Consider the following 5,708-nt stretch of genomic DNA (forward strand, 5'->3'; position numbering starts at 1 on the left):
ATATCGTAAGATTTTGATATCGAAGGTCATTATAAAATCAGATCGTTTGAATAAATTTTAACACTTATTTTGAGATGCAAAAGTTGAAAAAAATATATTAAAAGAGTATTGAACGATCTTCAAAAAGTGAAAATAAAATGATTGAAAAAAATATTTTCAAAGTCATTTAATTTTAAAAGTCTTTATCATTAGAAAATAAAGAGAATACAAAAGTATTCGAGAATTATTATTATTTCTTTAATAATGAACGAGATATATCTACGTATACCGGTATAACGCGAATTCATTCTGTTTATTTTCCAATCGTAGCTCCACCCTTTCACCCGGATCGAACAGCATAAGTTGCACAAACAACACGTGATGAACTCTTCAAATTTACCATTCCATTCTTTACCACTCGTTATGAAAACAATCGATGAAACGCAAAAAAACGCGTCTTCTCTCGATTCATCATCAACTTTCATAAATCACGGCTAAAGATAAATGCATTAGCTTAGCCAAACACTTTCACCCATCAACAATAACTACGCAAAAAAGTTTGCCAATATTCCCAAGTAAACTCTCAACGCAATTCCTCCGATATATCAATGTCAAACTTGTTTCCGGAAACCACGTGTCATCACCGTGTGCCCATCGCCGAGCGAAACATCTCGAAAACGAGGAGACACGGGGTAAACGTGGCACGACCCTTAAACGAATTGAACCCCTGATTAACCCAATCGGCCTTTTAAACGATCAAGCTTCGTTCTTTTGTCTAATTCTGGCGGTAAACAAGCGGCCGATTTGTCGTGTAGGCGATCACGCGACTGCGCGAGTCATCGCGCGCTCTGAGGCGCCGTCATTTATGACCGACACGCAGTTGTTCAGTATTGCGCCAACAGTCGCGCTGTGAACGTGCGTGTGGGATGTCGTTTGTCCTCTTGATGCGCCTAGTGTTGCTTTTTATCAGTTAATCGAACGCGGCAAATCGATTAAACTCTTGTCACACGTGTCAAGAAATGTCTACGTTGCGATATCCAAGTTACACCAAAAACTCGAGACTAAGTTTGGAAAAGGGGGAAATGTAAGGGGAATCGTTAAATTTTCCATCCCCCGGTTATCGTTCCTCGAATTCGAATCGTGCAAAGACACGGTCATAGACGAGTGTGTAGTTTTATGTAATGTGTGACCTAGAAAAAGCACTACTGACCGGTTCTGGAGCGATTAGATAAGAGGGGAATACAGAAAAGCTGGAATTGTACGGTGATGTATGAAATATCGCGAAACGGCCACTGGGAAATCTGACGTTTCATTGATACGTATATACAGGCCTCTATTATGCGATGTACATTCCATTTGCACGAGGTGAATAAAGCGAGAAGTGTATAAATACTAATATATATATATATATATATATATAACGGATATATATACATATATATATAACGGTTTCACGCGCGTAAACGCGGTACAATGTGTTTTTAACCGTTTGATGGGATTCCTCGAGCAAAGCTAAATTGTGGAGTTTCGTTTCTACGTGATGAAGTAAGTATCATGGCATGACGATTTCAATTCATTCAAATATAGCTACTTCTTGTTTTAAAGCGGGAAGAGCTTGACCACGTTGCGAGTCGTTTATATCGGAAACTATATCTTATCAATAGATTGTAAGCGAATGAAAGATAATTCTGTATTTATAGAACGATACTTTGGATTCATTGTTCGAGCACGAAAAGTTAACGAGAATTTATGGCTCGCGAATTAGTCTATTAGACCACGATTCTTAATCATCAAACGACACTCTCGTCCCTCTTGGTTCTTTCGTGATTTCATCCACGTTCATTTTGGTTGCGCAAAGTATGCGCAAAGCGGTATGCGATTGTGTTATTCCCTCTAACGTTGAGCCGTTTAGCCGTAAACAGAACAAGTTCACAGGCGGATTGCAAAACAAAGCGTTATCATAACATGAATTCCATCCGTTTCGCAGATGATCGATAAGATTTCGTCGCGTCGACAACAAGTCGATGAACAATGCATCAAGCTTTGTTTCTTACATCGTTCAAGACAAAGATATTTTGAAAGTTAGCGTGAATCGTCTCTATCTCTCGCGCGAGCAAATATTTTCGTCCATTACCCATGACGTAGTAGAATCCACGGAGATAGATCGTTTCCAACGTGTTTCCATCTTTTTTTTCGCGGAATACTTTTTATACCTATGTATCTCTAAATCTCGGTTCAAAGCTCATCTTTCTATTATGAAAATACAATTAACTTTCCGGTTCTCAGGAAATCGTTCGTCGAAGAATAAGAAAGGAAAAAAAAAGAAAAAAAAAAAAAAGGAAGAAGAAGAGGAAGAAGAAGAAGAAGAAAAACGTGAGAACGTTGGAAGGAATAAATAATAATTAAAGATGGAAAGAGAAGAAAAGGATCGTTTCACGGTTACACTTTCACATTGGGTTCGGTCCAAGCAGCTCGTTTAACCGTAAAAATAAGCCGTATTTTTCGGTTGACGACTTCCTATCGGGTAATGCGGACTCGTTGTGTCGCGAATAAAATTCGATTCCCCGTCTGGGAATCGGTCATTACTTTTTTTTGCCTTCTATCAATCTCGCGACCTTGCCACGACTATACCTCCCCTCTTCTTTCACGAGGTTTCTCGGCCGGCTCTCCGGCTACTTGGGAAACAACCGACCTTGCCTATGATAGTCATTGTCACGGTGCACCGCTACGATACAAATCAAGTTGCAATAGTGCATTGAATGATTTGCAAAAAACTTGTTTGCTCGCGAGCCAATTGCACACCACGTCGTGTGCGTCGTTTTGTTTGCAATTATCATAAAGAAATCTTGGGACTTGTCGTTGATATCGAGTCTTGTCGCTCTAATGGCCGCCTTCTTTCTTTCTTTCTTTCTTTCTTTCTTCTTTTTTTTTCAATTACCGTTAAACCGGTTGTTTCGTCTCGTTCTTTTTGGTTTTATTTGCGATATTCGTTTCTTCGTTATTGCTCGATAATTATTAATTGTTTCATTGACCGATCCGCTCGATATCGTAAGGACTGGTTAAATAAGATTTATTCTAACGATACTTAACTCGATAGTTATGTAAGTTCTTTCGCAATATTTACAAAACAACTCACGAATATAAGAGTCACGAATATTTTTTATATCTGTACCGGACGTGTTCTCCAGTTTGTTTTGACGTTACATCTCTTCGAGAAGATTCGTATGATAAGTCTTCTAAGTGGATCTTTGTCCAAAAAATTTTCACGATTCATCGATTTCGTTGGAATTTTGTTGGAAAATAATCTTGATGTTAGTTTTGCCAGGCACAATATCAGCATGTTTTCAAGTCGCTAAGGCCGAAGGATGTTGCAATATAGGGGATTTATTGATTACGATATCAATGTATTCGCGGAATTTTGATGAATCATTTTTCGAAAGAACGATTTATAGCTGGAACTAAGTTTCAGACTGATTACGATCTTTCCTGTTTCTCGTGAAAAATAGATTTTTATCTCAATTTATAAGGAAAAGAAAAATTTTCCGTTTAAAATTAATTTTCCAATTTACATCGATTGACGAGCTCCAGCGAATTATCCTATATTTCCTGACTATTATATCTTCTCATTGAATAACAAATGCAATTGGATCGTCATGTAGCTTTTCAAGTCCAAGAAGTCAGGGTCTCCGTCACACCATTGCATCGCAAAGATAAAATCGAATCTGGGTCGCAAGACTGTGCGGTGCCTCTGTCGGAAACGACAAATAGAAAAGTCTTGTTCGTTCTATCGGACCTGTTCCTGTACGAAAATTCCGTTTCAATAAAAAAACTGATTATTGTTTAATCCAATTCTTTACTTGATAAACCATTACATCTTTGATGATAATAAAATTAATCAACTTTTAATAGAAAAAAAATTAATTAAAGCTATCGTGTAAAAAGTTGTGAATTATCTTGTAATAATCGAATAATTTGCTGATCTTCGTTTCGTATTTGCATAAAAATTAGCATGAAAAATCTTCGTGGCAGGAAACTTTTCGTAAAAATAATTTCAATTAAAAATAATGGCAGATCCTCTTTGGGAAATCACGAATCCGGATACTCGAATAGGATTAGAATCAGTTTACCTATAAAAAAAAAAAAAAAAACAAAATTTATAGATCGAAATTCATATTATTAATTCTTTCTTATTACACGTTAAGAAGATCGATACGTAAACAGGTTCTTATTATTCCAATCGAGTAAAGAAATAAATTAGTAAAACTGGTAAACAGAATTTCGAAAAAACTGGACTCGGATAGTTATTACGGCCGGATACAAGTTTATCACAATGTTCCATCGGTCGTATGGCCAGTTACGTCACAACTGGATTTTCCAAACAGCTTCTTGTTTACGCGTCTTATATTTACACAGATCCCTTGATCCATGAAACTTTGTCGTAATCTCGTTCGTAAATCCTTTCCATCATCGCGTATCGTCGTCGATCCTTTGCGTTCCCGGTTCGAATCTCGCGCGAATTCCCGCGCCTCGAGCTCACGTATCGAGCAACGTAATCGAAGCTCTATATATCGAAAGCGATCAGTACGTTCCTTGATCTCACCCAGCGCACAAGGTTCGTTGCTATTCTCGTGAACAACTCGAGATGACGACTTGCTCGGCCGAGTTACCCACCGTGTCCTCCTTCTGTGGCGTTCACTGTGACTCACCGGTCGATGACGGTGACGCTAACTATGACGGAGCTATTTTTTGACAAGGAATCTTCTCCCTCCTAGGAAGAGGGAGAAAGACGCGGCCGGATATGAATCGAGACGCGCTTGTGAGGATTTACTCGTAGGCGCCAAGGCAATGCACGTCTTGCGGCTAAATTGGATGTGCATACATCTTCCCTCGAAATTACGGAATTAAGCATGATGAATTAACCTCGTGGAACGGTGTGGGGGAATATTCTTTGCACGACCAGTCAATAAGAATATTTATTGGTCCGAATCGCGAGAAGTCGGTGAAAAATAGATGCGGCTCTTTTGTGAACCGCATAACCGATTGCGTAATCGGCCAATTTATTCCACGCTTTCACCATGCCTGAAAACATTTTCGAAGTCATTCAAGTATCGAGGCTACCGAGTCGTTGAGTAAAACGGCGACTTGGTTGATTCTCCGTAACGGTTGAGCAACGATAATAGGAAAATTTATGAAGTGGCTGTTATGGCTTGTTGTTGGCTTGCGTTCACCATAGATAAATAGAACATCGTCGTTTATTTATCCGGATTGGCAAATACAGTTGATTAAATTATGCGAGTCATTTTTTTTCTCAACCATTTCCGGGGAAGCCAGTTTCTAGAATCGAAATATCTAAGCGAAAAGTCTCGATTGTGCGTGTAAACAATTAGATAGAGCGATAAAGGAAATGAATAAAAATAGAGCGAGGCCATAACGTTTTGCTTATGATGGAAAGTGGCTGATGAAACTAGTAGAAATGGACGCGTCATGATCAGACGCTGTACTCCTACTATCTGTGGGCGAACGACCCCTCCTTTCAACTCTCATCTATTTTTACAGCTTACCTTTACTACGAAATTTAGAAGACAGAGCTTAAAATTGCCAAACGAAGGAAATATATTAAACTTTTGTCTTTCGACAGTTTCAATTATAATTTGCATAGTTTGTACAAAAGTCATTTGTTATATATATATATATATATATATATATATATAGCATTTCTAAGATAGTTG

General features: G+C 38.2%; 1 protein-coding gene across 1 annotated transcript in view; it reads left to right on the top strand.

The window, feature by feature from the left end:
• The first annotated feature begins 852 nt into the window (after positions 1-852).
• The window catches only part of LOC102675798, a 54,188-nt gene continuing 49,332 nt past the window's right edge, over positions 853-5,708 (top strand). Inside the window, exon 1 of the mRNA XM_031509437.1 lies at positions 853-1,524. The gene's annotated coding sequence lies outside the window, so the exon portion shown is untranslated. The remainder of the gene's footprint in view (positions 1,525-5,708) is intronic.

This window comes from Apis dorsata, unplaced genomic scaffold (genome assembly GCF_000469605.1).
Source record: "Apis dorsata unplaced genomic scaffold, Apis dorsata 1.3 scaffold_1, whole genome shotgun sequence".
Lineage (NCBI taxonomy): Eukaryota > Metazoa > Arthropoda > Insecta > Hymenoptera > Apidae > Apis > Apis dorsata.